This window comes from Crinia signifera, chromosome 4, assembly GCF_055691185.1.
Source record: "Crinia signifera chromosome 4, ASM5569118v1, whole genome shotgun sequence".
NCBI classification, from domain to species: Eukaryota; Metazoa; Chordata; class Amphibia; order Anura; family Myobatrachidae; genus Crinia; species Crinia signifera.
Genome location: NC_139220.1, coordinates 89443326 through 89466225, shown reverse-complemented (window position 1 = coordinate 89466225; position 22900 = coordinate 89443326).

The window sequence follows — 22900 nt, the reverse complement described above, 5'->3', positions numbered from 1 at the left end:
AAAATCATAGAAAAACAGCATATCCTGCTGTATATGTGAATGCAATGACTATCATGCATGCCATGTAATCAGGAGTATGCCTTTCGTGACACAAAATGAGGCAACATATTTATAGACAGGAAAACCCTCCTGCTACTTTTCTTAGTGTACCAGCCAGCAGTTGTGAGTTTAAGCTGTGTTGATACATTACATAATGTTAAAAGTAACATTTTATGTGTTGTACAGTGTACTTTACACTATGACAAATCAGTCATGATGCCACCTTTAGCAGGCATTACACTGCCCATAGTGCACTATGAGGAAAGAGAATTACGCAAGATGATTCTGAAGCCGAGTTGTCACATTCACAGATGGTGAGCATACAGAGTAAAAATATATTGTGTGCCCTTAGTACTCTATGTTTTATATAACTAGTGTATTAGCGCTAAAGTGGCAGGACTTCTCGAATGGGTTAAGTTCTGTACTTTGCATCAAAGCTTTTCACAAGGCAATTACTAAAATAGCTTTCATGCAGAGTTTTCCTTATAGAGAAGAAGGAAGTCAGCTATTTTCACATTTAAAAATGTCTGGAGAACACTTCATTACAGTACAAATATGTTCACTCTATAGGACAGGTCTGTACGAAATCGTGATATTTACTTCCGGAGCTTTTCAAATTTAGACCTTAACATGGTAACTGAAGGATTAGCAGAGAGACAGGCAAGATAATTATATTGACTTTCCCCTTCTCTGCATTATTAAGCATATTAAAAGCTACAGAGTTAAACAACTATATAAAGACAATAGAACAAAGCCCAAGGGGTTTTAGTGTGCATAGTACACTGCGTATTTGTATTGTGTATGTGAGATTTTAGGCTGCTGAAGTGATTATTATTATTATAAATTATGTATACTATCGTCACTGTGATTTTGGTACTTCCTCATCTTTACAGCCACCGCTACGCCAGTTATGTTAGCCGCTACTTAACCGCTACATAAGGCACCATTGTCCCCTTGCGGGCTCGCTTCACTCTCCACACTTCGGGCAACTTTACTAAAGGTAATAGATTGTGGCGTGGACATAGAAGGGTGGCTTGGACATAGAAAGGTGGCGTGGACCCAGGGTACACCATACAGTATGTAAGTTCCGTAGTGTAAGCGGTGGCTGCAAATATGAGAAAGTACCGTACCATGATTTTTATTATATGATTCAAAGGAGTACATCATACAAATTGAGAAGTAAAGGTAATGTACTTAGGTGGTTAAGCTTTTGGGCTACAACGGGTTTGATCATTACTTAAACGATTGGTTCACGTGTTGCAGACTTTTTATATATTCTGTAGGCCCAAAGGATAATTTATATTATTGGAAGTTCCCTGCTATATATTGTTCAGCACATTGGTGTAAGTAGCAATCCCTTGGGCCTTGTGAAAATCTTATGTGTGCATCGTTCACAAAATAACTAGAAAATACATTTTAGGAGAATTACATTTTCACATTATCACAACAACAACAAAAATACACCTGCTGTAAACTATATATGTACCTAACAAGGACGCACAAACAAACAACAGGATATGCACTTATATTTGAAAGTTGATGGAAAGATACAACGGAAGCTGCTCCAGAGGGGTAAATTTACTAAGATGGGAGTTCAATTAATGATGTTGCCCATAGAAACCAATCAGATTCTTCTTATTTATTTACCATCTTCTATAAGATAATAGATATAATCTGATTGGTTGCTATGGGCAACATTCCATCTTCAACAGAACTCCCATCTTGGTAAATTTACCCTAGAGAATCCATCCAGGATGTACTCCAGGTTGCAGTGCCTGCACACAAATTACTCCATGAACAATGGAGAGACATTATTAATATTATTATTATTGTTATTATTGTTAGGCAGCTCATTATTATTCATTTTCTGTTGTCTTTAAATGTATTGAACTGTATTTAAATATAAGGTCATGTTTCATTTTGGTGTTTTTATTTAACCAGTTACAGTACTTAATCATTTTGTGGTTTCATCTGATTTTTATATAAAATGTATAACATAATAAAAAAAATGTCACTAGTTCCACTTTACTCAGTATTATATAAGGTACTTGTGTATTTTCACGGCGCTAATATATTTAATGTAGATAAGCCATTTCACCAAATATGTAGGACATTGCACACTGTATGCTTTAAGGGGGTATTTATCAAAGATTTTGGAGATATAAGTACCAACCAATCAGCTCCTATCTGCCATTTTTCAAACTCAGTGTGTAACGTGTAAAGCTGGGTACACATTACACAATGTGTACCCAGCATGATGTCTAGCTCTACGGGACAGCTAGGCCCTCGTTAAGGCAATCTTCCGTCATATGTAAATGTAGGAAGGAAGGAGGAAATTGTTAACCACCTGTGGGAGCATGCATCATTGATAATATATTGTGTACACATCGGCCCTCATTCTAATAGGTTCGCCCCGTTGGAACAATAAGTGAATATGCACATGTGCAGGTCTTCTCTGCGGGTGCCCTCAGAGACTATGCAAGTCTATGCGATAGCAGCAGGGTGGGCATACAGGAGGTGGGCAGGGGGCATTCGCAAGCGAATGTCCAGCGTTTCCTGGGCTTACCCATGAAAATGCTGGGTGTGCCCAGGAAAACGCTGGCCGTCCCTATGCGAATGGGGGCGGCTACCTGACTTCTGAGGGCGGACAGCTAATGTCACTGGATGTCAGCTGCCCGCCCTGTTCACAAAGCAGGGGGCCTCTAATCTAAGTCACCAGAGAATGACTAATATTAGTGAGCGCTTCGGAAATCATTCGATGGTCAGCGACCATCGAATAATTTTGGGCACCCACGCAAGGTTGCAAATGGATGTATATGCAAATCATCCATTCACAGCGCTGCAGGGAAAATATGCGAATAACGGGGGGGGGGGGGGGGCAGGCATTCAGCGAACTGCGGGCAGCCCTACAAGGCTTGCAAAGCAGTGAAATAACGCTGCTTTGCGAGCCAACCAGAATGAGGGCCATTAGGCAATATGCATGATAATATCATTAACAATCTTGTTATTGTGCATATCGTTAGCTATTATCGTCTAATGTGTATGCATCATAAGAAAGAAGCTGTTTGGCTGGTACTTCTTTCACAAATGTATCTCTCTCTCTCTCTCCCCCTCTCTTTCTCTCTTTCTTGATAAATACCCTCCTTAGTGTAAAATGATCTGAAGGCTACAAACTGGTGTTTGTATCTACCTATAGTATATAATTATTCCCCTACAGTAGGATGGTTTTCTAATGGCTGTCGAGTACGTACAAATGGAAAATGAAAATTGTACCAAATCAGAGTCCATATCTGTGTTTGTATCTGCATTTAACTTCTGTTGGATTGTAGTGTGTGTTCTGAAACCTTTTGGTTCCATATCAGTGTTTCTGAGGGATGCGGTCATTTGGTCTACTGCATTATGGTCGACAGTCATTAGGTCGAATCCATTAGGTCGACATGCTAAAAGGTCGACATGACTCTAGGTCGACATGGGAAAAGGTCGACATGATTCTAGTTCGAAAGGTCATTAGTTCGACAGGTCATTAGTTCGACAAGGTCATTAGTTCGACATGGAGTTTTTCACTGTTTTTTGAGCCAACATGTGCCGACAGGCGGTATTTCATGCCCTACCATCCACTAGGGCGTGGTGGGAGAATAAAATAGTGTGCCCGACGCATAGCGAGTGCAGCGAGCGATGCGAGGGGATGCAGTGCACTTTAAACTGTGTCCATGTCGACTGTGTTGACATTCAGGTAAAAAAACAGTGAAAAACCCCATGTCGACCTTGTGAATGTCGACATAGACAATGTCGAACTAATGACCTTGTCGAACTAATGACCTGTCGAACTAATGACCTTTCGACCTAGAATCATGTCGACCTTTTCCCATGTCGACCTAGAATCATGTCGACCTTTTAGCATGTCGACCTAATGGATTCGACCTAATGACTTTCTACCATAATGCAATAGACCAAATGATCCCAACCCGTTTCTGACATAGAACATTTTAGTTTCTCTTAGCAATGTGATGCTATTAGCACGTTTTACAAATGTGTTTGGTTTGGACAGGATTACAGTACATCCTATTCTGTCATACAATCATGTTTTAAAAATGTAGGTTGGACGTATTTACAGTAAAATGCAGATTAGATGCGCTATTACAGGTGATAGACATGCACTGCAATGTGCTAGTGGGAACATAGACAAGTAAATCTCTAAAGCTCAGTCCTTCATGTGTTAATAGTTTATCTGAGGGCATAGACGCATACATGTTTTGTATTTGCTCAGTGTTTTTGGCTTCACTGTCGCTCTATTTAGTTTTTTTTAGGGGGTGGTTTGCTGTTTTAATTTTTATTTTCTTTCAAATTAAAAGAAACAGCAAAGAATATAGAAAAGTATATACCACGCCATAGGTTAAAATGTTAGTGCATTGCATTTTGGGGTGGATTTTCTGGGCTTCAACAAAGTTTATGAGTAACGTAGTAGTACATTGTAGACTTAATGCTGTTAATTACAAATTGAGGCTATTCATTCATTAACACGTTGTTTTGACTGCAATTTTAATTGTCAGTTATCTGTAGTGACCAATCAAAATCTAGATTTGTGAATATTGCACGGTTGAATTATGTAAGCATGTGTCTGATTGGTTACTGCACATTTGCGCCTATTTGTGCAAATGGCCCACAATGATTTCTTATTTCCTGTTCTTTTCATCCTCCCATAATGGGGTTGTCCTCTGAAATATGTATAAAACAGCTGTGTTAGAAAAAAAAATAGCTTCACTTTAATGTTCTGTCTTCTGCGGTTTTCCTTTTTTTTTTTTTTTAAAGCAGTCTATGCAGCTGGCAGACCAGGCACACCTAGCAGACTGACATAAACTCACCTGCGGCATGTATTTACATTTTATTCATCACAGGTTTACACTCTGAATGTCTTCGATCTTAAAATAGAGCTCTTCTGATTCTCCATATGATCTTGGAGATTTCAGTTCCAGCCTTGTAATATAATAAGTTCAGAAACATAATGTTTCTAATCTGTCTTGTAGCTCTTTTGTCATTTTGTTACATTCACAATAATGCATATATTGCATGGATTGTATCATTAACAATTTCCCCACAGTATATAATGTTTAATGCATTTTATTTTGATAATAATAATAAATAAAAAAAACCCTTCCTAACCACAGGATAAGATAATGAGCTTGTTTCGGGGACTTCAGAAACAGTGTTTGCGCCCATTGTTTTATTATTGTTTATTTTAATTTAAAAAAAGGTACTTATGTATTATCTGGGCTCCCATGTTAAATGCACCCCATTTTTTCATACCCCTACTATCCAACTACGCATGGAGTTGATTTTATATAGTGTGGCGAGCGCAGCGAGCCACCGTGCCCGAAGTGTGGCGAGCGCAGCGAGCCCCACGAGGGGACGCGGTCTCATAAGAAAAACGGGAGCCCAGATATTACATAAGTACCAAAACAAATTGTATAAATAGTATAGATTTATTTTGGAAGTGGAACCTCATACTGACTGTACCTACTCAGTACAGTACCTACTCGATATTATTCATTGTTTTAGCAAAAGTTATTCTTGTCTTTTCTTGTTATTTTGTCTTTTGATCATACTTTAGAAACCAAGAAAGTTATGGGGCTAGATGTAAAAATGGTATGACCTCGGCGGCCATGCAGGATGCCGGACGATCTCTTTTTAAAAAAAAGGCAATCATGCCTTGTAAATGATTGCCACTTTAAAATGGCTGCCAAACTTGGACTTCATTACATCTCAGCCATGTTTGACACACATGAGCCCCAAAGTATTTTTTTTTATTACTTTATGTCACAGATGGCAAATAGGAGGTGCATCAAATCTTGGAGAAAGGTAATGTGGAGAGATAAGGTATTGAGGTAACCAATCAGCACCTGTGATTTTCCAAACACAGCCTGTGAAATAGCAGTCAGCAGATGGTAGTCAGTAGCTGGTTAGATAGTAATTTATTTCTCTCCACTTTATCTTCTTTCAAGCCAGGTTTGATACCTCTCCCCTATAGTAGGACATTGTGTACATGAACTTTGATTCTGGGGGATTTCTGAATAACTTCCTTTGTCCATCTTTCAAAGAAACTGGTACCTCTTTGGCCAGCATAAAGCTGTTGTCTATATAAACACCTTCAATTGTCTGTATGCCATTCTCCTTATGTCATATGGGGTATTGCATACATTATTGTGCTTTGTGGTGTTTGTAACTAATTAGTAAGAAGCTTTTCATGTAATGATGAAAATAGAAGTATGCCAAGGTAAGTATACAATCCTTGAAACATATGCAATGGTGTCTTTATTAGTATCTATGTACTAATGGGCCCCACACACAGGGCGATATTAAGCCATTTGACCCCGTCAGTGAAATTAACACTTCATATACAATTTGGTTAGTATTCAATCTTTTTACTGGAGTTGATGCAAAAGTGTTGGTGTTGCCCTATTTAGATTACAGTAATAAATAAATAGTAATGATTCATTTTGTAATGTTTTTCCCAGGAGTAATTTGCTGCAACATAGTGGCAATTTTGTAATACTATAGTTTTTTTATGATTTATTGAAACCATAAAACAATAGAGGCAAATGTAAATTAATTATACCCAATTAAAATATAGTTCATTTATTACACCTTAATGAAAGAAAACCTGGGGTGAGATTTAATAGGATGAGAGATTCAGAAAATGAGAGATTTGGGAAGAAATCTCCAGTTTTTTTAAAGCGACAATCATTTACACTGCTAAACCAGGTTGATTTTGCAGTGTAAATGATTGCCGCTTTAAAAAAACTGGAGATTTCTTCCCAAATCTCTCATTTTCTGAATCTCTCATCCTATTAAATCTCACCCCTGATCTATCTTCATCATTCACTGAAAAAATATCAATCCTACCAGGAGTACTAGAGTATGGGAGTACTGTGTCAGTATAGGCCAGTGATGGGGAACTATTGGCCCTCCAGCTGTTGTTGGACTACGAATCCCAGCATGCCCTGCTACAATTGGCTACAGTATGTTAAAACTGTTGCAGGGCATGCTGGGATGCGTAGTTCAACAACAGCTGGAGGGCTGAAGGCGTCCCGTTCCGGAGATAGGCTAAGTCGGGTTGTGTCCTCCCTGCTGCTTACTCTTCCCATCATTCCCTTTATCAGGACCACCACAGCATCCACCAGGCCCAGCCAAGGGCCTAGGTAATGTCATAGGTTATGTGTCCCTGCTGCACTTAAGCAAGGTTAATCTTCTTATACTTGTTGTCATTTAAATATGCATGGTAGCAAGGTCAGAGGAACCAACACGCCCTGCGTTCCAGTTCTCAGCCAGGTGTTTAATATGGATTCCCACAGTCATATGGGCCTGAATTTATAATGTATTATAAGAGCATGCTTAAACCTATATGATCAACCAAGCATTTCACTCCCTTCTCAGGAATAAAATCCCAGGTTCCTGCATCCACATATAGCACTAGGATAAACATATGAGCACAGGCATACCTGCTATTCCTTTAGCTCGGAATAATAATAATAATGTATTGTATTAATGTTATTCATAGTTTCCCAGTTTTGAAATGTAGATAAACACGCCACAGGCTAGGCTGCTATTACAAAATAAAGCACTTGTGGCATTAGAGAGATAAGACAGAGGGAGCACAGCAAAATAACATGTTTGTTTAAACTGAAAATGACTTTATCAAACACTGGTTAACCCTCATAGAACCATTCCCCACAGCATAGCAGGTTAGCTGCAACATGGTAACTAAATGACAAGATGACAGGCATGGATTCACAGTGCCTCCCTTTGTCTGTGCTGCCACAATTCAATAAAGTTACATACCCTCAATGCCCACCATACTTCATGTACCATATGCATATCTAATAGATGTATTCCAGCCGGGGCTGCCATCAGGAATTTTGGGGCCCAGGACTCATTTCCAGTCCAGGCCCAGGGGCGTAGGGAGGACGGAGCACGAGCTACGGGCGCCGAGACATCAAAGGGCGTCAGAGCTGTGCAGCCTGCTCCCCGCTTCCTCCCCCGCCTGCTCCCTGCTCTTCCTGGGGGGGGGGGGGAGCCGGCACCATGGGGGGGCGCAGGGTCATGGTGCTCTGATCTGTTAAAGCCGGAGGCAGGCTGTGGCTGCTCTCCAGCTGCTCTTGTTGCCGCTCTGCTCCAGCTTACCCCTTCCTGCAGCTCCATCCCACACTCACCGTTAAGATTAAAGTGTGTGAGGGCAGCTGGGGCTAGCGCGGCGGTGCTACATGCAGGGAGGGGATTGACAGCTTCCCCCCCTCCGGGTACAAGTGCATGTTCCTTACAGTGGGCATTCCCCCTTGTCTCCGCACATAGTGTCTGTTGTGTACCAGCGTGCCTTTAGTGAGTCACCGCACCCAGTGTGAGGAGACAGCGCGCCTTAGCAGAGTGTGTCCTATGCTGTGTTGAGGTGACCAAGATCGCATTGCTTGTAAGGAGAGGATGCTGCTATAACCATGCAGCGCTTTCTGAACCCTGGCAGCTATCCCCGCAAGAGCGAGCTGTCAATCACCACCTGGAAGTTATATAGTATGTAATGGGCATTACAGTTTTTTATATAGTATGTAATGGGCATCAGGTGTGGCTTTATGTGTAATAAGTATTACAAAGTTCGCTAAAATGTGCAATGGGCATTAGGGTGTGTGGTATAATGTTGGGCCAAGCCCCCTTTTCACTGCACAAGAGCCCGCCTACTACAAATCAGGGGGGGGCACGAAACATGCCCTTGCTCCGGGCACCGTGGCACCTAGCTACACCACTGCCAGGGCCCCCCTTCTTCCTCATGACTTAACGTAACCCGGATCCTGTTCCCCCATCTCCTCTTCCATTGAGTTGCAGCTCGGATATCCCAGAGTGCATGCTTCTTCAACTCAGGATGCAGGAGGACAATTAAAATTCCGCCAATCAGAGCTCATGCACCGGCAGGTGCTCTGATTGGCTGCCGGTATGTGAGCTCTAATTGGCTCAAAAGCCAGTGCAGCATTTTAATTGCCCACCGGTATCCTGGGTTGAATAAGGCTGCACTCCGGGACCTGCTTTGTTCAGCGCACTGAGTGCAGCGCAGTGGAGGCAGTGGGGGGGGGGGGGCTTGGTTGCGGTGGGCAAAATTAGATGCCCGGGCCCTTTCAGAGGCTATGACCCAGGACAGCCGTACCCACAGCACCATCCTATTGGCGGCTCTGATTCCAGCACTCACTCGTATAATTAGTTTATTAGTAATGAAAGCACAGTAGATTTATTTTATCTTGACAGACATGCACAAATAAATAAACAAATGCAATAACGTGACAAAATAATACATAGCAAAAATGGCATAATCTGTGTGCACTAGAAGCTGCTGCTGTAAATATAACACTTAAGGCAATGTATAAGGCCATTTATGTACTGGCTGCTTTTATTTATCCCATACAGTTATACACAGGTTTGTGTAAAAGCATCAATATTGTGACAGACATATAGAACTATGGGGCAGATGTATCATAGCAGCGCTTATCGCGCCGTTATGATACTTCCTGCTTCGCCTCAATAGCGAGGCGAAGCAGGAAGGGACATCGACAAGATGTATTAACATCTTGTCTGCCGAAGCGGGGGAGCGTTAACTCCCCCCTCCGGCGATGTCCCTTTCTGGAGATAGCGCATCAGTTAATACTGATGCGCTATCTCCTGTCCCCTGGCCGGCCGCACTGGGCATGCACGGGATCTCGCTGTTCACGCGAGATCCCCAGCGCAGCCCAGACCTAACAGCAGGGACAGCGCTGTCCCTGCTGTTTAGATAGGGCTTCGCCAGCCTGATGCTGGCGAAGCCAAACCCGGCTTCGTGCGGAAAGGTCAGCGATGCTGACCGTTCATACATTCGGCCTGCTATCATTTTGATAGCAGCGCTGATATGGACAGGGGCGCATTACCGCATCCCGGCCGCTTCATACATGGGGGAGAAGCGGTATCAGTGCACACATCGTGCGCTGATACCCTTCTCCCCCATATCGACACATCATACATCTGCCCCACTGTCCCCTATCATATATACACTTGCTCCTGTATTTTGTGCTGCATGTCTATATACTGTATTTTCCTCCATTTGTATATTTGTCTGTGTAGGTCTATGTTAATTGGATTGCACTTATATAAGCATTGTAGAACCAGTTTAGGGGGAGCTGTATCAAGTTGTGGAGAGACATATAGTGTACACTTTTCCCAAAGCAAAAGACTGTGCTGAATGACAGAAGATGATTGGTTGCTTTGAGGGAATTCTCGTCATCAGTCTCCAATGATACATCTCACCTTCCCTGATGTGCTGCGTGTGTACATATTTATTTATAATGTATCTTCTTAACATTCTGTTTGCATCCTGCATCACTACTATTCGGCCTTGATGCCATATTTGCAGTGGTACAATGCTTGAAACATTGTTATATACAAATGGGATAGGGAAAGCATTGTACTGTTATCAACAGCATTGACAATGTCGGGGGAAACGTACTAAGATGGGAGTTCTAGTTCACATGGAATGTTGCTATGGGCAACCAATCAGTATTTACTTCTTTTTTTATTCAGCACCGTCTGGTATCTGATTGTTTGACCATAGCAACATCCCATGTGAAATAGATCTCCCATCTTACTAAATTTCTCCTGTCATGTTAATGGCGGTATTCAATCCCCGGGCCACTATTTCCGACATGGGAAATAGCGGTGAGTGTCTATTCAGTGCTGTCTTGAACAGGCATCTCCAAAAAATGAGCCCGACTTTAAAAGCTGTCGGGCTCATTTTGCCAAGAACGCCCATGGATTGTGGAGCTCTAGGCCAGATCTTGACAATCCACGGCCGTTTCTCACAGCCACACCCCCTATCCACCTACCGAGATGCAGTCGAACGGGCCGAGAATGGGACCGGATCACGTCTGTCAGGCCGGCCCGACAGTCATGTCCCGGGATTCAATACCTCCAAAATGTTGATGTTTTTAAGTCACCCCCTTTTCATTAGCCTTGTCTTTAGTGTTTCTCAATATGGTACAATGACATACGTGCAGAGTTCCCATTTGTTATGAGCCATGCTGAGAACAGTCAGTACAAAGCTGCATTCTTTTAGGCAGACACTTTGCATTAGCAGAACAACTTGTGAGTGCTTATCCATCTTTGCACCTACATAAACACATACACATATATTCCTAAATCACCAAAGCAATGTTCAGTGACAAAAAAAATAAAAATAAAGACAAAGAGACTGTACAGACGGTCCTGCCGTACTGTGCCAAGAATATGTATGAGTGAAGAGTGTCTATCCAAAACCAGTTTAGTAAAGAGCAAACAAGGGCTCCAGTGTCCAAAGTTCTCTGACTGAAGCAAACACTTGTTGCTGTGCTTCATTTTGCTCACCATGGCAGTAAGAAATAATAGGTTGTTCACTGATAAAACAATAAGAAAATGTAAAGATATTTAATTTAGCATTTTTGTTTATATAACTAAGGGGACTATTCAGACCTGATAACATGGCTGCAACATATTTGCAGGACGGTGCAATTATCGATAGACTGTGTACAGATCTCATTGCACATGCACGCAGCCATCCTGCTACTTTTTTTTATCACTGACCGTATCCGACAGGAAGCTGGCATTTAGGGGTGGCAAACAGATGTTTTCTGGGTGTGCCAGGGATAACGCAGGCATTTAGGGGAAGGCGTGTGATGTCAGCTCCGGCCTCGTTCCGCCTCTTTCTATCGCAGTGGCTGAGTAAGTTCAGGGCTACGCACAGACTGCACACAATGGACAAATCATTCAATATTAAGCTGCTTACAAATGGATTTGCAGCTAATCGCTCATCCAGCTAATTTTCACAAGCTGTGCTAAGCAATTAACAGACTCTGGCGGAGCGGCGTATACCTGATTGCAGGGCTCTACAATTTAGCAGAGCAGCATTCCATTCTGAATAACCCCCTACGTTTTAAGATGTACAAATATATACGGCAGTAGGCCATAAGAGTGAACATATAGGCAACAATCAATCACAGTTTAAAAAGCAAAATATTTCAAGTATTGGGACATGCTTGTGTTGGATTTTACCGGGTACTTCGTTTTCAACTCATATTTCAAAAACAGGTACAGATTTAGCACCTCTCTTCTTGCCAGGGGCTGACAATCTGACCACCAGAAGGGGACGCAACGCATCCCCTTGCAACGGAGCCCTCCACCACCTCCACGCCGGTCCCCCGTCGATGCCCGCAAAAAGTAATTGAAAAATAATGAAACCATGCCTAATTTGTAGGCACTTACAATGGTCAGTTACACAGAGTTTATATCAGGGCTGGGCAATTGCGGCCCTCCAGATGTTTAGGAACTACACATCCCAGGATGCTTTGCATTAGTTTTGCTATGTGGCCATGCTGAAACTGATGCAAGGCATGCTGGGATGTGTAGTTCCTAGACATCTGGAGGGCCGCAATTGCCCAGCCCTGGTTTATATACTACATTTGTGTATTTAGAGCATTAACTGATAGTATGCTTAGGTGACTGCCTGTATATTTATAATACAAGATAATTGTTCTCTATTCTCAACCCAAAACCCAAGGGGCAATATTACTGCCCAATGTGTGTCCTCCAAACTATTTGCATTGTTACTAGGCTGAAAAAGCTAACATGGAATTGAGAAGACGTATTAAAAAGGTAATACTTAACAAGCATTTCCAGAGTAAATAGTAAAATGACAAAAGAGCTACAGGCGATTCTAGGTGCTGTTTAATACAAAAAAAGTTAATTTGTGTTGACAGATTCATGGCACTGGGCTCACTTTAAACTTCTCTGCTGGGGAAGTATTTAAAAACAGGGCATACTGGATATGTGCAGATCACATGATATGGTAAAAAACATACTCATAGTAATATAGTAAAAATATAACAAAAAATGTGGTAAGGCAAAGAAAAAAAAGTTCATACAGTACTGTACTTCATCATATCTTCAACATTGATTCAATATTGACTTCAATATTGCTATTGACAGTCCACAATCTCTGCAGGCTTCCAAACTCCTTGCTCTAACCTTTTCTCTAGGCCTTTCCCAGTGGTCCGACTCCTCTACTCATGATAAAGGCCACTGCCTTGACCTTGTTCTCACCAGGCTGTGCCCAGTCTCTGATTTTACTAACACTCCCTTCCCTCTCTCTGATCACAATCTCATTACCCTCTCGCTCTCCTCCATTACCCCAAGCTCACTGACACTGAAATCATGCAAGCCTACTCTAACCAGCAGAAATATTAATGCTATTAATTTTCCACAACTTTCCACCTCCCTGCAACAACAGCTCTCACTAATTTCTACATTTACCTCTCCTGACTCTGATGCCCTTGATGAAGTGGCTCCAGCTTCCCATTACACCCCACGTAGGCTACGATGCCAACCGTGGCACTCCAAAACAACAAGACAACTACAAAATCAGTCACGTAAAATAGAACACCAATGGCGTAAATCTCGTAAAATGACTGATTTCCTCACATATAAGACTAGATACCACTCCTACAGCAATGCTTTGGACACTGCCAAACAAACATACTACCAATCTCCCATCTCTTCTCATACCACCAACCCTAAGCGACTTTTAAAACATATTGAAGTCTCTTCTGTACCCCCATCCTCCTCCCCCACTGGCTACCATCAGTGCACAAGAACTTGCCTCCTACTTTAAGGACAAGATTGATAACATCCGAGATGAAATTATTTGCTCTTTCTCAACCTCTAATCCACTTTTTTCCCCTGCCGAACCCTCTAGCACTAATTGGCACTCATTGGAGCCCACAAATGAAAAAGAAGTATACACACTTTTCTTATCCTCCTACTCTACTACCTCTCACTGTGGCTCACACTCTTCTCTTACAAACAATACACTCCCTAGGTCTTAATGATACAGCCCTTTCCTGGTTCTCATCTTACCTATCTGATCTCTCTTTCAGTGTTTGCTTCTCTGACTCGACTCTACTTCCTCTTCACTACCTCTGTCAGTTGGAGTTCCCCAAGGCTCAATATTAGGTCCTCTTCTTTCCTCAATCTATACTTCTTCTCTTGGCAAACTAATCAGCTCTTTCTGATTTCAGTTTAACTTATATGCGGATGATACACAAATCTATCTATCAACCTCAGAGTTACTCACCAGTTGTTTTCAGCCGAGTCTCTGAATGTCTCTTTGCCATCTCATCTTGGATGTCGCCAACTCAAACTCAATATTTCCAAACAGAATTATGTCACGATCCGGGTATTGAAGCAAGCTCTCTTACCGGCTAAGTGTCTGCGCAGGCTCAGCTTGCGGTTCAAGTCCCGATACAGCCGGCATCCTGAGTGCTGTGCGCCTTCCTCTCAATCATCTTCCAGTCCTCTCAGCGCTGCTGAGACTACGGCAGCGCGTGCACCGCTTACCTCACCCGCAGAGACAGTGTCCAGTGCTCAGCAATCCTCCTGTCTGCCGCCATTGCTCCTGGCCACAAGCATGGCAACTACAAACACTCTTTCCCGCCATAGCCTGACATGGGGGCTGCCATGTTTTTCCTGTCATACCTGCCCATCCAATCCTGACCAAGCAGTGGGTATAAAGTATGCTGGGAGTGCTCACTCCAATGCTAGTGCTTCAGTTGTCATTTGTCTATGCAAGTGTTACCTGCTGGTGCATGTCTCTCCTCTGCTGCAGTGTGTTATCCAGGTTTATCATCTACTGTGAAGATCCAGGTTTATCATCTCCTGTGAATATCCAGGTTTACCATCTCCTGCGATCCAGTCTCCACTGTCCAGACTCACCTCAGCAGATCCAAGCCTAGCTCCAGGATTCTGATCCTGCCCGATGTTCCGCCATCTATCCTGTCCGATGTTCCGCCATCGATCCTGTCCGATGTTCCGCCATCGATCCTAAAATCCGATATTCCAGATCCTACAGTATTGTCTCCAGTCCGATATTCCGGATACCTCATTTCATACTCCATCCTGCATCCGATGTTCCACCATCGATTCAGCATTTCGTCAAGGCTGTAAAGCAGTGGTTCCCAAACTTTTTTAAATCACGGCACCCTAGAGCATCAGAATTTTTTTCCCGGCACCCCTAGGCCAAAAGTTTCTTATTCTGTAAATTGTTTTGTATGTCATACATAGGTTTATTTATGGGTGAGGGACAGGATTAGCTTCTGTTTGTCCACATATTTTATTATGGGCAGCCCATCAGCAATGCTTTTGCCTTTTAAATTGACCACAAATAATTTCAATTGGCACTGGACCACCAATTAAAGGCACCCCTGCAAGTGTCCTGAGGCACCCCAGGGAGCCACGGCACACAGTTTGGGAACCACTGCTGTCAAGTATTGCTTATCTACAGTGACTGTATTCATTCTATATCATCCTGCATACTTTACTGCCTGTCATCATTACAACCTTCTGCTCAATAAATCTGGTTGTATTTTACTACTGACTGTTTACTGCCTCTGGGTGCACTGTCGTGCAAGATATATGCACAAGGGTCTCCTACAGCCTGCCCGGTTTCAATACTGATCTAGACCCCTGGTGTGACAGTAAGCACTAGCCAGATGGATTCAGCCTCAGGCCAAGCGTCACCACCCAGCCCGGTGCAACAACTGGCTGTCCGCTTGGACCAGCAAGAAGCGGCGCAGGGTCAAATGATCCATTGCCTATGAGATCTGTCTACTCGGCTGAATAAAATACAAACCACTCTCAGTGGCCCAGCTCTTGTCAGTGCTCCTCAAGTCGCAGTTCATCCTCCCGTAATTGCTGCCGCACCCCATCTTCACCTATCCATCCCCACCAAGTTCGATGGGAATCCAAAGAACTGCTGAGGGTTTTTAAACCAGTGTGAGATTCATTTCGAGTTGCAGCCCAGTAACATCCCCACGGAGAGAGTCAAAGTCGCCTACATCATATCACTCCTGTCTGGAGCAGTGTTGGCCATCCTGTCCTCGTACAAGAACTTTGTCACAGCATTCCGGCGCATCTTTGATGAGCCTGGGCGTGCAACCTCTGCCTCCACTAAAATACTGCGTCTCAGACAAGGATCCCGCTCCGTCGGGCAGTATCTGGTCCAGTTCCAGATCCTTGCTTCTGAACTCTCCTGGTGTGATGGGGCTCTGTATGCAGCATTCTGGCATGGTCTGTCCAATCGAATTAAAGATGAACTTGCTACCAAAGACCTACCGTCTAGTCTAGACGATCTAGTTTCACTCTGCATTAAAGTGGACCTGCGCTTTCGTGAAAGGGCTATTGAACGCAGTAAAATTTCTTCAGCTAAGACGCAAGCTTCTCCAGTTCTTACACCTGCTACTCCGGTGCTACAGCCCAAGGAAGAGCCTATGGAGGTAAATCGCTTCCTTTTGTCCCCAGGAGAACGGCGACGTCGCGGTTTGGCACAACTACTGTATGTCTTTGTTGTGCCGCTCTGTCACATCAAATTTCTGCATGTCCCAAGCGTCAGGAAAACTTCTTCTCCTAGCCCGTCTAGGAGAGGGTAGGCTAGGAGTGATTAAGTCCTCTCCATCCACAACCGATTGTGTCTTACCAGTGTCTCTACAAGTTGGTCAGCATTTCAAGACAGTCCGCGCTTCTTGATTCTGGTGCCACTGGGAACTTTGTAACTGATAAACTGGTCCAGAAGTGGGGGTTACCCACTGAACGTATTTCCAAGACTGTCTTTCTTACTGCAGTGGATGGCAGTAGGATTACTGATGCGATAGTCTTCCGCAGAAGTTTGCCTTTTTCAGTTAAAGTAGGAGCTCTGCACAAAGAACTTTTGTCTTTTCTTGTACTACCTCATCCGCTGGTCCTGGGCTTGCTCTGGCTTCGTCTTCATAATCCTCATATTGATTGGAAGACTTCGCAAATTCTCGCCTGGGATCCTTCCTGCTCCAGTACCTGCCTCCAAAAGGTACTCCCAGCTCGCAATTCTTCAACAGATTCTGCATATCTTCCACCTCTTCCATATAGAGACTAATCAGATGTGTTTAGCAAATTTGGCGCTGATATCCTGCCTCCTCATAGACCATGGGACTGTCCTATTGAGCTGGTTCCAGGTAAAGAACCACCGAGAGGTAGGTCCTATCAGTTATCTCTTCCAGAGACTCAGGCCATGGCTGACTACATCAAAGAGAACCTTGCCAATGGATTCATTCATCCTTCAACTTCCCCTGCTGGTGCAGGATTCTTTTTTGTAAAGAAGGATGGAGGTTTGCTTCCTTGCATTGATTATCGTGGTCTCAACTAAATTACTGTGAAAAACAGGTATCCTCTACCCCTCATCACCGAGTTTTTTGATCGCGTCAGTGGTGCGACCATCTTCACCAAACTCGACCTGAGAGGCGCATACAATCTTATCCGCATACGAGAGGGTGACGAGTGGAAGACGGCATTTAACACCAGAGATGGCCACTATGAGTACCTCATCATGCCCTTTGGGCTCAGCAACGCCCCAGCCATATTCCAGCATTATGTCAATGAGATGTTTCGGGACATTCTATATCGACATGTGGTCGTGTATCTCGATGACATTTTAATCGATGCTACTAATCTCGAAGAGCATCGTTATTGGGTAAAATAGGTCCTGTCCCGGGTGTGAGCAAATTATCTCTACTGTAAACTGGAGAAATGTGTCATTGAAGTGAAGTCCATACCCTTCTTGGGGTACATTGTCTCCGGTTCCAGTCTTAAAATGGATCCAGGTAAACTGTAGGCTATTCAAGATTGGCCAATTCTTTCTTCATTGAAAGGTATTCAACGCTTCTTAGGATTCGCCAATTATTACAGAAAATTAATTCGTAATTTCTCTTCTATTGTGGCACCCATCACTGCCCTAACACGGAAAGGTGCCAATCCAGCAAAGTGGCCGGCAGAAGCCATAAAAGCCTTCCACCTGTTGAAACAGAGGTTTCTTCTGCTCCTGTGTTAAGACAACCTGACACCACATTGCCCTTTATCCTTGAGGTCGATGCCTCCTCCGTGGGTGTTGGGTCAGTGCTCTCCCACAAAGCGCCTGATGGACGTCTTCACCCCTGTGGGTTCTTCTCACGTAAGTTCATGCCTGCAGAGTGTAATTATGCCATTGGGGACCAAGAACTCCTCGCCATTAAATTGGCATTAGAAGAATGGCGATATTTTCTAGAGGGCGCTGCTCTTGAGGTCACAATAATCACAGATCACAAGAATCTTCTGTATCTTAAGTCTGCTCAATGTTTGAATCCCCGTCAAGCCAGATGGGCGCTTTTCTTTTCCAGATTTCGTTTCAAGCTGTCATTCTGTCCTGGGACACAAAACCGAAAAGCTGATGCCCTTTCTCGTTCATGGGAGCAAGATGGTGAGTCGAAGTCCACAAATCAGCACTTTATGATTGATCCAGTGGCTTTCTCCATGAAAGGAGTAACAAATCTCACGCCCCCTACTGGGAGAAGTTTTGTAAAACCGGCCTTAAAAAGAAGCTGCTTAATTGGGTGCATTCTTCAAAATTTGCTGGTCATGCAAGCATTCATAGAAACATAGAAACATAGAATTTGACGGCAGATAAGAACCACTTGGCCCATCTAGTCTGCCCCTTTTTTAAACATGTTACCTCAAACCATATTTGATCCTTATTTTTTTGTAAGGATATCAATATGCCTATCCCAAGCATGTTTAAATTGTACTACTGTATTTGCCTCTACCACCTCTGATGGGAGGCTATTCCACTTATCTACTACTCTTTCTGTGAAGTAATTCTTCCTCAAATTTCCCCTGAATCTTCCTCCCTCTAGTTTCAGTGCATGTCCTCGTGTTCTGCTGCTCCTCTTCCTGTGAAGAATGTCTCCCACCTGTACCTTGTTAAAACCCTTGATATATTTGAAAGTTTCTATCATGTCCCCCCTTTCCCTTCTCTGCTCTAAAGTATACTTACTTACGAGTTTATCACCAGGTCCTACTGGTGGCCGTCCCTCAAACAAGATGTACAGGACTTTGTTTCTTCTTGTGCCCAGCACAAGATCAGTCGTCAGTCTCCTTCTGGGCAATTGATGCCGCTGTCAGTGCCACATCGTCCTTGGACGCACCTTTCAATGGACTTTGTAACTGATCTTCCAGAGTCTGACAAATTCAACACCATCTGGGTGATTGTTGACCGGTTCACCAAGAAGGCCCACTTCATTCCTCTCACCAGTCTTCCTTCAGCTTCCAAGCTGTCACAACTCTTCATAAAGGAGATATTCAAGCTTCATGGACTTGAAATAATCTCCGATAGAGGAGTCTAATTCGTGGCCAAATTTTGGCGAAGTCTGTGCTCCCTCCTCCAAGTAAAGCTCAAGTTCTCCAAAGCTATCACCCCAAACAAAAGGTCAACTGGAGAGGGTGAATCAAGACCTTGAGGCTTTTCTTCGCACATATGTAGCTTCTTCACAAGATGACTGGGCTCAACTTCTTCCATGGGCAGAGTTCTGCCATAACAACCAATATCACTCTTCTTCAAATGTCACTCCTTTCTTTGCCAATTATAGGTTCCATCCTCGAGTTCCTGATTTCAGTCTGCAAACTGTCTTCAGTGCCAGCTGTAGATACGACCATCCGGCAATTCAGCAAAACCTGGAAGCTCATTCGTTCATCACTCCTGAAAGCTTCGAAAAGGAGCCCTCCAACCAGGAGATCATGTCTGGTTATCAACCAAGAACTTAAGATTGAGAGTGCTATCAATGAAGTTTGCTCCTCGTTATATTGGTCCATTTCCTGTTGAGCGAGTCGTCAATCCTGTGGCCTACAAATTAAGATTGCCTCCTTATTTGAAAGTGTCAGCTACATTCCACATATCCTTATTAAAACCACTGGTTCTAAATCGCTTTCATTCCAAGCTCCCCAAAGCACCTAGAGTTTGCACTCAATGTGGAACAGAATATGAGGTCATTCAGATCTTGGACTCTCGCATCCAGAGGCGTAGGGAGGGCGGAGACGGTGGAGCACGTGCTCCAGGCGCAGAGACAGCAACTGGCACCGGAGCCATGCACCCCGCTCCCTGCTCTCTCCCCTGCCCGCCCTCCGCAAGGGCCGGATTTCTAAGGCACCTATCATGGGCGGCAGGCTGTGACCAGACAGCCGCCGCCAGCCAGGGAGAAGTGACAGCTTCTCCCTGGCTGTCCCTTCTCCTCCCTCCCCCCGAAGAAGCCGACTCACTCCCCCCACACCGCACACATACCGCTTCTGCTCCCGCTGATGCCTGCTCAGTAATGCTGGGGCTGGCTGCCGAGGCCGGATCAGGCAACTGAACTCACCCAGGAGCCGGCATCAGTGGGAGCAGAAGCGGTATGTGTGCGGTGTGGGGGGAGTGAGTTGGCTTCTGGCCTGGCTCCTCATAAACACCCAGCCACCACTGGCAGCCAGCTGTATGTATCCCGGCAAGCAGCAGTCCCCTGGGCACATTGCCGCTTGCCGGGAGGTACGCTCTGCTGCGACGCATTGATTAAAGGGAAGGGGGGGGAGAGAGAGGAAGAGCTGACGCTTTTGTCATTCCACAGTGGGAGCGAGGGGAGGAGGAAGTAACTCACGGAGCATCTGGTGTGGCTGCGGACTGTCTGCAGGTGAGGTGAGGTACTCCTAAGGGCTTACTATGCTAATGCTAAGGAGGAGGAAGGCTACAGCTAACTGCTGGGGAGGAAGAGGGGGGGAGGTTGATGCTGCTGAGGGCTGAGCACTGAGCACCCCAACCTCAGTCTGCCCCCACTAAAATAAAAGTTTACATCATCACAGAGTGGGGGTGGGGGGCGATCTGTAATAAATGTGAGTAGGTCTCTTTGTGTTTGTTAATTTTGTTTATGTGCACCATGCACATTTTTTAAGTGATTGAGGGGAAAGAAGTGTGTGTGCACATATATAGTGCTATGCGTATATATTAAGTGATAGATGTGTGTGTGCGTATAATGTGATAGATGTGTGTGTGCAGGGGCGTAGCTAAGTGTTCATGGGCCCTGGTGCGAAAGGTCAGCTTGGGGCCCCCCTATATACAACAAAATTAAAATCTCGGTCTGTTTATATTTTAATACATCAAGTATATTATGTTAATAATAGAACTAACATTTAAACATAGGATAGTAGTTTATTTAAATAAAATATTAAAAGAACAAAGATGATAAAACTGGAGAGGCCCAGGTTAGCAGTTTCCTGGCTTTCAATCTTTTCAAAATGCAATCCTAGTGGGGAAGGACAGTCTGCAGTGACATCGCAGCACTGCATGCAATGATAGTGGCAACAAGCAATTACTCCCATTAGAATGTCCAGTGCATGCATTGTTACCACTAACTAGTCTCTTCCAAGTTCCATGTGAGATCCCCATAACACTGTCTGTAACTAATGTGTTATCCTTCACAAAGGTGCAGGCAAGATAAAATGATAGTTTAAGGTGAAGCCTCCAACATTTATATGTATGCAATTGCCCACTCACTCTGTGTTCTGCTCACTGCTCCCCTCTCACTGTGTCCAGACTCCCGCCAGCCGCCGCAGGTGCTCCACAGTCCTTCTGCTCCACGGCGCTTTGTATACTCTGCAGAGTATGCGCCCGCGGAGGAGTGTGGGAGGTCCTCCTAATCCATGGCGCCTCAGCAGACCATACGCCAACAGAGGAGTACGGGAGGGTACGTGCCAGAGCCGCGTGACGTCAGCGCGACGCACGCTGGCCGGGTCCGCAAAGCACCACTGGGAACGGGTGCTACTGTTCACTACCCTCATCCAGGATGGCCGGACAGTGGCGGGGGCTGGGCCCCGCTGGCTCAGGGGCCCGGTCGCAGGTGCGACCACTGCGACCCCTGTAGCTACGCCACTGTGTGTGTGTGTGCGTATAATGTGATAGATGTGTGTGTGCGTATAATGTGATAGATGTGCGTGTGTGTGTGCGTATAATGTGATAGATGTGTATGTGCGTATGTGATAGATGTGCGTGTGTATGTGTGCGTATAATGTGATAGATGTGCGTGTGTGTGTGTGCGTATAATGTGATAGATGTGCGTGTGTGTGTGCGTATGTGATAGATGTGTGTGCGTATAATGTGACAGATGCGTATGTACGTATAATGTGATAGATGTGCGTGTGCGTATAATGTGATAGATGTGTATGTGCGTATAATGTGATAGATGTGTGTGTGCGTATAATGTGATAGATGTGTGTGTGTATGTGTGCGTATAATGTGATAGATGTGCGTGTGTGTGTGTGTGTGCATATGTGATAGATGTGTGTGCGTTAATTTATCGACGAGCCCGGCCATTGCTATAATACTATTCTAATACACATGTCTCCGTACACGCTGTTATCCGTCTGATTGGATATATTCACAGTGTCAAACTTGATTTAATCTGCTACTGTATATATGTTATATGTTGTTGGTTTTTCATTTATAAGTGTTTTTGGGTTACTTTTGGATTTTGCTATGTCTGTACGTATATCATTCATGTACGGTACTAACCGTTCTTTAAATACTGCAAGATGGTATATTTTACTATTGCTATGCATGTTATATGTTGTTAGTTTTTCATTTATAGGTGTTCCTGGTTATTTTGTGAATTTGATATATTGTCTGGGATATTGCATCTTAGTAACGTTTTGTGATGTCATCTGATAGCGCCGCCCTGCTGGGCGTGTGCGCCGGCTGTGTGGTGCGGTGTTCACTATTTAAACCGTGGCTATGTGAAAGATCAATGAGCCTGACGATAATACTTAAGTGTATTGAAACGTTGCTGTGTCTTCGTTGTCTACAAATAAAGCGTTTGAAAACTGGCTGGAGTGCGACACGTCTGTGGATTATATATATATATCTATATATGGGTTCAATAAATGAAGATGCGGCGACTATTGCTCTGGAGTAGTC